The following is a 10,679-nucleotide window of genomic DNA, read 5'->3' on the forward strand; positions in this document are numbered from 1 at the left end:
GACAGAAGGATGACATTCCGCCCCCACTTAAAGACGCCACGCGACCGTGCCGCCTTCATTCTAGGACGCCTCTACCCGATGATATGCAGGCGAACTAAATAGTCCCTTAGAAATAAGGTGACACTCTACAAAACTTACATACGCCCCGTCATGACCTATGCAAGTGGAGTGTTCGCGCACGCAGCTCCGTGGTTCGTCAGGAACGTCGACCTCCATGACGACCTGGACTTAGAGTCCATCAGTAAGTATCTACAGTCGGCATCGATGCACCACTTCGATAAAGCGGCACGACACGAGAACCCTCTCATCGTGGCCGCCGGTAACTACATTCCCGATCCTGCGGACAGAATGGAAAGCAGTCGACGTCGCCCAAAACACGTCATTTCGGGTTCTCCCGATCCACTAACGGTGCTTTTAGGTACCTCAAGCACCGGTCATCGTTCTCGTCGAACCCGTCGCTTGCGACGAACGAGTAAATAAACCCTCAGACACAGCCCACTGAGTTTCTCGCCGGATCTTCTGAGTGGGTCGCGTTTCCGATCCGGTGGTAGATTCTGCACATCGCTGTTCTTGCTAGGGCCAGTGTTAGCAACACTCCCGGTTTGAGCTCCGTGAGCTCACCTACTAATTAAGGTTACGCTGAAATAGCCTCTCAAGGCTATCAGCATTAGTAGATTTTTTCTTCATACAAATATGCTGTCATATTCATTGCCGTTGGAGATTCCATTGCTTCTACTTCCTTCCGAATTTAAATACGTGCTTTTCAACAGAAACGATTCGGGTGAATTTACAACGCAATTCACTACTAGTTTCTTTTCTATACAGAGAGACCGTCTAATTCCATGCTAATTTATTCATTCTCAATCTTGATCGGTCGCAGGGCGTATTGGGGGCCCAGTAGCTAGTACCCTTTCCTATTTGTGCCGCAAACCAGTCACGCGCTCTGATTCGAATTGTATGGCAGATATTATACAGTGCCATTTATATTACCACCTTATGTCTGATGGAGGGTAGTGGTATTCAAGCTGTGATTCCTGTGGTCTCTGATTCGTAAATGCGTTTACCAAAAGAGTTCAAATAAAATGCTTTTAGAATGTTTTAGTTTCTTTAAAATGTAATAATTAAAACAAAATTACTATAGCCAATAAAATGCTATTAGATTTCACGCAAACTGCCTAAACAAGCAACACTATTCAGAATATAAATACATTAAATATGTATCGTAAATCAGAGAACTATCACAGTGATCTTCGATTGATTCCTTATTATATAGGTGCATAATTTTACCATTTGTTTTGCATACAAGGGGTGTTGAATACGTATCGTGTTCGTTTTCAATTGACAAATATCAAACCGCCTATGCGTATCGAATTTTAATAGAGCTTCTACCTTTTTTAAAGCTAAAAAGTATAGTTTGGTTGGCAAACAGCTGTATGTTTATTTTCTTTTTACATTGAAAACATATTTTACGGTTATCGAGAATCCAACAGAGTTTTTTTTTATTTTTTATTTACTATATTTGTTATATTTTTTATGTTTAGACTGAATAAAACATATGGCTAAAATATTATGTGACAGGGCAGTGAGGTGAATATTTTTGGCGGGATCGTATGGCGTATGAAGTGACTGAAAAAAAACATCGACTAGTTATAATAGGGACTTTTATTTTGCATTCCTCAAAACATTACATTTATGATCCCATAAAAATAAAAATTCAATTTGTAATAAACGACCACTTATTTAATTTTAAAACAACTGCGCTATACACCATCGATTTCTATTACATTATTCTAGAGCAAACGGATAGTCTTATATGGTTCTTGAATGATTATAACAGTTGTTTTTTTTTTTTTTTTTTTTTTTTATGATTGAAAGTTTACTGGTGGCCCGAAGGCCTTTCCAGTTTCACCAGGACAGGTGGGCGAGCAAAGGCTCAGCCGAGAGGGGTGGGATTTGCTAACAACTGCCCGAGCGCCTCCGAAGGAGACCTAACAACTCAAGAGCAATTGTTTCGCGAATGAATCTACTACCGGATCGGAATCGCGACCCGCTGAGAAGATCCGGCGAGAAACTCAGCGGGCTGATGCATGGGTTAGGTTGCACGTCGACCTCTTTGTCGAGTTCGACGAGTACGGTTACCGGGGTCCCTAAGCCTGCCCCTAGTATTAGAGCTGAAGGCATCTAATGCAAAGGTTATTGGATCTGATGGATCCGTAAGGACGTGTCTAGGGCGTCGACGGTGACTGGCTCCTGCATGATCAGGATTCGGGGAGTAGTCAGCGGCGGCAACGATAAGGCGATTATCATGACGCATAGCCTTATCGAAGTATCGTTCCGACGCTGACTTCATGTATTTCCGAATTGATTCGAGGCCCAGGTCGTCGTGTAGGTCAACGTTCCTCACGAACCACGGAGCCCCGACAGCTAACCTGCAAAAGCGGGATTGTAGGGATTGGAGGGTGTCTATGTGTGTGCGGGCCGCGTGAGCGAACACCACACTCGCGTAAGTCATGACGGGCCTTATGCAAGTTTTGTAAAGTGTCACCTTGTTCCGAAGGGACATTTTACTCCGCTTACAGATCATGGGGTAGAGTCTACCGAGAATAAACGCGGCACGGTCACGGACTGATTTTATATGCGGGCGGAATGTCATCGATGCATCCAGGGTAACGCCCAGGTACTTGACCTTCCTGGCCCAGGGTATGGGTTGTCTAAAGAGAGTAATCGGGGGTGTGAGATTCCTCCTCCTAATCCGGGAGGAAATCCGTGTGGAGCTTCCCCTCTGAAATAGCACCGCAGTACTTTTCGCTGGGTTGATGTCTATGCGCCATTTTCGGAACCACTGTCCTAGGGCTAGGGCTGCGCTCTGAAGCTTCTTCGCGATTAGGGACTTATTTCTACTAGAATAGTAAACAGTCGTGTCGTCGGCGAATAAAGCTAAATGGGTCGGCGGCGACCGGGGAATATCGTTGACGAATAAGCTAAATAGGAGGGGTGAGAGGACAGAGCCTTGCGGGACTCCAGCTGTGAGAGGTCGTGGGGAGGAGCGGGTTCCCTCGACTCGATATCGAAAAGAGCGGTTCGACAAGAAGTCCCGTATGATGAGCACGAGACTATCCGGCACGCCCATGTTGAATAGTTTGAAAATCAAACCATTGTGCCAGACTTTGTCGAACGCTTTTGCGACGTCGAAGAAGAGAGCTCCCGTGTATAACGGTTTTGGTCGATTAAGCCCCACAAGAATGTGCTCCGTGAGGCGGTGCACCTGTTGAACGCATGAGTGATTTGTACGGAATCCGAATTGTTCATCGATAAGAATGCCCTTGGATGAGACGAAGTCTCTGAGGCGTTTGTAGAGCAGACGCTCATACAGTTTGCCTAGAGACATGAGGAGGCTAATCGGGCGGTAGCTCGTCGGATGATTTTTTGGTTTACCGGGTTTATGTATGCCGATAACGTCCGCTTCTTTCCACACCGCGGGAAAGATACAGTTCGCCATAGCGGCATTGAAAATAGATGCCAACATCACGATGAGTTGGACGGGTAGAAGTTTAATAACGCGGTTGGATATACCGTCGGAACCGGGAGCCTTGCGAGGACGTAGGTCTTTGATCAAGTCTTTAACTTCCATCGGGGTGACGGGTGGTAACGCATCAGAGGGTGGCAAGGAGGCTCTGCGTTCTACCTCACTGTCTACTAATTCTACATGAACAGGGTCCACGGATTGAGTGCTGGGCGTGCACTGGGTTTGCAATGTATCGGCCAGCAGCTCTGCTTTTTCGTCATCATCGAACGCCGCGAGTCGGCCTGAGGGGCCTACGAGGGGGGGCATAGTTACTACCGTATCCGATTTGAGAGTACGAGCTAAGCGGTAGTAAGACCTTTGGGAGGGCGCGAGTCCTTCTAAGAAATCAGACCATCTGGCATCTCGGACTTCGGCGATGCGAGACTTTACGTCGCGTTGTAGGGCACGCATTCGAATACGATTTTCCGCGGTAGGATACCTGTCGTAGGCGCGTATCGAGGCGTTCTTAGCTCTAAGGAGTTCCCTAATATCGTCGGACAATTTGAAGCGGTGAAGGAAGTCCTCCGCTACAACTTGTTTCGATGACCTATCTAATGTCGAGGTGATGTGTGACGTTAAGATGTCTATGGCTTCAGCGGTATCCTGAGGAGACGGGATAGAGTCCGGGTTAAACGGGAGCGATGGTGGATCAGATTCAGCCAGGCTGATGCCCAGCGTGTGCCAATCCACCACAGTCCTCGTGACGGGAACGGAATCGGGAGCGCGACCGAGCTTCATAACGACGGGACGGTGGTCTGAATCTAACTCTGAAACTACTTCGATCGAGTGTAAGCGCAGAGTTACGTTTTTTAATAACGCTATGTCGAGTATATCCGGGCGATGCGCGATATTTAGCGGGTAGTGAGTCGGGGTTAGCGGAGCGACGATATCGAAGGCGAGATCATCGACTAACGCGTCAAGCCGCCTGCCATTCGGGGTTGTGGTGTGTGAGTTCCACCTGATGTGTTTACAATTTAGGTCGCCCGCCAGAATGACAGAGCTCCCCATACCGAGCAGCGCCTCGATATCACTGCTTAGAACGATCTTATCCGGTGGAAGATAAACGGACGCGATAACGATCGGCGCGTGTCCCGTCAGTGAGATTCGGCACACTGATGCTTCGATATTAGCGAGCGCGGGAGGATCGAGCGGGACGCAATGCAGGGCTCTTCTATAGTAAATGACGGTACCACCACCACGGGCAGAGAGCCTGTCGTTCCTGACCATGTTATAGTTCGCGATTTTAGGGTCACGGCGCGCGGGCTTAAGTAGGGTCTCCTGCACTAAAAAGATATCAATTTGGTGGTCACGCAAAAAGTCAGAAACCTGATCACGTTGATTTGCGAGACCGTAAGCGTTAAAAAATCCTATCGTTACGGATAGGGGCTTTATTCTACTTATATACGCCATTGATTACCGGCGGAGTGAGGGGAGGACGTACGTATTTAATGACGCGTATACGTCGGCGTATTCCTGCACAACGGCGATAAAGTGTTGTGCAGTGGAGGCAGCGCGAATGGCGTCGCCCAAAGCGTTAACGCGCTCAAAGTTGATCGACTGAAAGAAGTCGATCGCTAAAGCGAGATTGTCAGACGCGGTCGGAGGGCAAGTCGCGGGAGAGGGACGAGTCGCGGGGGCGGGACGAATCGCGGAGGAGGGAGTTGTAGCCGTGTTCGTGTACGGCAGCGGTTTTGCCCAGGCCGAGACACTGGGCACCGCCGCCGGAACGAACGCTGGCTTAGCCTGCGACGCAGAGGGTGCCGAGGCTTTGATGTCTGGGCCGGAAGCTCGGAGGCGGTTTTGGCGGGCGACGCGGCGATTTATTTTAGGGGCTCGGGGGCAACCACGGTAATTCGCGGGGTGACCCTGTGTTCGACACAGGACGCAGCTAGGCGGTTCCGTCGCGGTTTTTTGGTCGCGAGCGCAGAGGGCCGTGGCGTGATCGCCCAAACACTTAACACATCGGGGCCGCGCGTGACAGTTACGGGAAGAGTGCCCGTACAATTGACAGTTATGGCACTGGCTAGGAGTGCCTTTTTTATGGGGGGCTTCGACAGCGATACCAGAGAGCCTACAGACGGTCTGTGTGTTAAAGATTTTCTTACCCTCGGGGGTAGGCTGGAGAGCGACTAGAACCATATTATATGGCTCCCTACCGCGACCGGTGTGCATACGGTGCACAGAATTCACTGGTAGGCCTTGTTCTAACAGGTCGGCTTTTACGAGCTCTACATCTAACTCTTTAGGGATTCCGCGTATTACAACGCGGAGTTCGCGCTCCTCCTGGAGCGTATACGTATGGAAACTTATACGCTCCTTACGGAGGTAAGAAGAGAGGGCCCTATGGTCGTCGGGTGTTTGAACCTTAATTTGAATGCCGTTCGCGAGGTTACGGGCATTCGTGAAATTTATATTTTTGGCCTTAAGGGCCAGGCAAACTCGATCCCAAGCTGCCTTCTCCTGAAGGATAACCGGGGGAGGGGTCTGGGTTTTATTTTGTGCCACCGGACGCGGCGACGGAGTGGCACGGGCTGGGGGCGCAACGGGAGTCTGAGGGCGGGGGCGCGACGCGTTCACGGCTTTGCTAATTTTAGCGGCCGCGGGAGCTCGAGACTCCGCGGCACGCTTCTTACCCTTCTGTACCAGGGTGAATCCATCCGTCGATGAGGCGGGGGCGAGGTCGACCTCCATGTCCGAGTCAGAGTCGGAGCACGAGGAGGCGGGTGCAGGCGACCTACGAGCAAGTGTAGGTGTTTTAGAGGGCGCGACGGAGGCCGCGGATGATCGCTCAGCTGAAACGATGGTCACGGCGGACGACGCAGCAGCTTTTCTCGCCAGTATAGGCGACACGGGAGCGGCAGGCACGACAGAGGCTGCGGTGCTCAATGCAGAAGCTCTGCACGCAGGTACAGGCGACGCAGGAGCAGCGAGCGCGGCGGAGTCCTCGAGAGGGCTCGCAGTGTGATTGGCCTTGAAGGCCAAAAACTCCGAGGCGAGCTGTGGGTGGCGAAGTCGGAGGAATTCCGCGAATACAGCGTCCATGATCGCTGAGTACCCAGGTGGGGCGGCCCCGGGTCTTGAAAACACTCGCCTTGCGGCGAGGCCCCAACTTCTCGGACCTGAGCGGTTCTATTGAACACAGGTGGCAATGCGGCGCGATTACTACAGGACAAAGAAAAAGCACAACAAAACAGAAATTACGAAAAGAAACAAAACAAATAAATACTTGCAGGAAACCACTTTGTCGGCAGATGTACCACGAACACAGAAACAACAAAAGGAAACAAAACAAATAAAAACTTCCAGAAAGAGCACTTAGTCGGCAGATGTACCACAAACACAGGCCGCGCGAACAATGGCCGGGCTAACAAAAGCCGGGCGAACAAAGACCGGGCGATCGAGTGGACGATGAGCACGTCCGCACGTGACGGGTGCCTCTATCGGAATGAATAACAGTTGTATAAGTCTGTTAGCTATATTGGCGTATTTGTGTATTTATGTATATGACGTAAACGACGCCAATCACTTTGAAGGCTGAGGTCGAAGCTTCAATTGTATTGTAGAACAGCTGTCCTTCCCTCCAAACGAAACGCATGACTGCTCGACAGAATTATTTCAGTAATCGATAGAATTTTGATACTTTTTTTCGAGCAGGGGCCGCACCTCATTTGAGGTGTCCGCATCTAGGTGACGCAGTGTAAATGCGACTTAACGGTCTCCAGATGTCGGGAGCAAATCGCGGGCCTAAAGAAGCTTAAGGGCCCTACCCACCAAATGACTCCCCTTGCACTCCCTCACCCGATGTCCGATCTGCGCCCGGGGTCAGAACCCAGTCAGAGTAGGGGTGTCCCGCGGTCAACACTATGACCAGACTCGCGGCGCCACCCCTGTAACGCCCGACAGATGAGTCGCCGAGGCAACGAGTCTACTTCGCCCGTCTTGGCCCAGCAGCCTATCAGGCCACTCCCTGGTGCCCTGGAATACCACAATCGACCAGAACTAGCGCACCAGGTCGGGAACTAAAGTAAAGTAACCCTTTTTTTTCCTACCTAAGCTGAAGCTTTGAGAGGCTATGTCAGCATAACCGACCGAGTAGGTGAGCTCACGGGGCTCAAACCGGGAGTATTACTAACACTGGCCCTAGCAAGAGCAGAGCTTCGCAGAATCTACCACCGCATCGGAAACGCGACCAACTGGGAAGATCTGGCAAGAAAATCAGTGGGCTGTGTCTATGGGTTAATTTACTCGTCGAGCCCTTCGTTGCAAACGACGGGTTCGTCGAGGACGGTGACTGGTGCTTGAGGTACCTTAAAGCACTGTTAATGGATCGGGAGGATCCGTAATGACCTGTTTAAGTTGACGTTGACTGTTTACCACGCGGTCCACACGATCGGGTATGTAATTACCGGCGGCCACGACAAGAGGGTTTTCATGTTGTGCCGCCTCCTCAAAGTGGCGCAATGAGACTGTAAATAATTACTGGCTGAGTCAAGCTCCTGGTCATCATGGAAAAGTAACTCGTGAACATGAGCCCAGTACGTATTTCGGTAGAAGCATTGGTATCTGCCTGCGGGTTTTGAACCGTGGTATAGTCTTATCTTCTCAGCATCTTATCCATTAGACCACGATGACTTCAAACGAATTAGTAGCCAAATACTCGTAATATCTTTTTCAAGCTTAAAATTAATCAGTTAGCAATCCAAACCATATTTACCTATATGATACAGAACTTTTTGTTACTCCAGTATTGTTGACCTCATTACTTCATTCAAATAATATTACTATATGTAGTAACCTTGCCGGTAACAAAGCCATCGAAATGCACTCACCGTGTTTAATTTATTCCTTTCAATATTTTATGGATAATAATAACTTGTTTTGCTTTTAATTATATCGAATAGTCTACATCTGTGTACAATGGAAGCTTATTATCGTGAAAATTGTGATTTGTTGTTCTCAAGAACATTGGGGATGTTTACCTATCTTATTGATGTCATTTCTTAGCATTTTTATAGAGAGTTAACCGATACTTCCAATATTGTTGTTTCAATTCAAATAATCTTGTGTATGGTGGTAACGCCTTGTAAGCCCTTACAGCTAAGTACAATCACCCTGCCTGTTTCTGCCACGAAGCAGCGATGCGTTTCAGTTTGAAGGATGAGATACCCGTTCTACTTTAAGCTGAGACTTAGCACTCATGTCTCAAGGAAGGTTGCCTTTGATGTTGTTGTTGATGTCTATGGGCTCCGAAAACCACTTAACAACAAATGAGTCGTAAGATTATCATCTCATCTAAGCAAAAATTAAATTAGATTTAAATAAAAAATCATCTTTATGTAAGACCAGCTGACCCGGCAGACTTCGTAGTACCTCAATCGATAAATAAAAGACCTGAACTTTTGTATAAAATAAACTTAAAACAAACAAAAGGAATCCGTCCGAAGGGGGGGACATCAAAGGAAAAACAAAATTATGATTTTTATTTAATTCCGAGTATTTTCATATTTATCTACCTTTTGAACCTTCTCTGGACTTCCACAAATAATTCAAGACCAAAATTAGCCAAATCGGTCCAGTCGCTCTCGAGTTTTAGCGAGACTAACGAACAGCAATTCATTTTTATATATTAGATTATGTTGAAATTGTTGTTGGCACATGATAGCTCCTAAAATTATTTCAAGACGCCTGAAACGAAATCATGTCCACGACACAATGGGTATAATATTTCTATGGACTGATACGATTGTGCCGGGATATAAAAGCAAATAATTATTTTTCTATTTAATTAATTAACTTAAGAAGCATTCATTGTCTTTAATTTTGCGTGAGTATTAATAGTAGCTGGATACAGTGACGTGTATGCAAACGAATAAACCGACCATTTTACAGATGAAAGGAAAGTGGGCCTTAATGACTTAGTCAGACGAGCAATGTCTAACTAATAAGAAATTAAAAAATACCTTAAGTGAGGTAAATAGCTTTTAAATATATAATACAATCCGATTAATTACGATTTTATGATTATTGTGCCTTACCGTAAATGAAAAACCTCTAGGCAACGCAAGGATAGAGGTTTAGCGTTTTATACTCAATTATTGTTGTTATATTTATAGATTTAGGACAATAAGTGTACTTCAATAGTAATATTGGACGTGACATTTTAATTTACTTTGACCTACATAACTATCAATACACCTAGTTGGATGACCGTGGGATTTATTAGAAACCTTGCATTTATAACACTTTCTCAACTACAAGAAAATTAAATTGCATTGCGAAAAGTATTCAATTTTATTGTAGTGTCAGAATCAAATATAGAATGTGAATATAACAACAATAAATATTTATTCCCAGAAAGAATATGTTGATTTGCAAAGACGTCAATAGCGAATTAAAATTTCAATGAAACTCAAATACACGAAATACAAGTAACAAATCAAAAATACTCGTAGATAATAAAAAGGTCTTACAGATCTCATAGTTATATACGGACGAAGCTTCTCCATCTGAAAACTGTTTAAAGTAACATTATTCAAATCTTATTACTTGTTACTTGGCCCGGAGATCTTGTCGCTTGATTGAGACCCACGGTCGACTTCTAGAGCTCAACCGGAATCAACCGGTTCTTGCTGACTGGTTAATTAATACAACTAGATTATACCCATCAAAAGACGTTAACGTTTCAATTATTAACATATTCAATTTGGTGCATCAAAATTTACAAGGGATGATGGGTAAAGAGCTAGAAATTGAAATGTTTTTAAATATGCATAATATTAATATATTCTGTGTTACTGAGCACTGGTTTAGAAATTATGAATTATTGTTTAATTTTAATGATCACCAGTTGTCAAGTTCCTTCTGCAGAGAGAACGCTATTCGCGGTGGCTCACTGATTCTCGTTAGTAAATGTTTGAAATGTAAGGAACGAAAGGATGTAGTGGCCCTCTCTGTTGAGAGAATTATTGAAATTTCCTTTGTTGAGCTTGAGCACCTCATTGTTGTCTGCGTCTACAGACCTCCTGATGCGTTATATGATTCTTTTGAAAATATTTTGGAAAATGCATTGCTGAAGCTTTCTGTTTCTAATAAACAAATTTTTGTATGTGCTGAT

The sequence above is a fragment of the Bombyx mori genome, chromosome 23 (assembly GCF_030269925.1).
Source record: "Bombyx mori chromosome 23, ASM3026992v2".
NCBI lineage: Eukaryota > Metazoa > Arthropoda > Insecta > Lepidoptera > Bombycidae > Bombyx > Bombyx mori.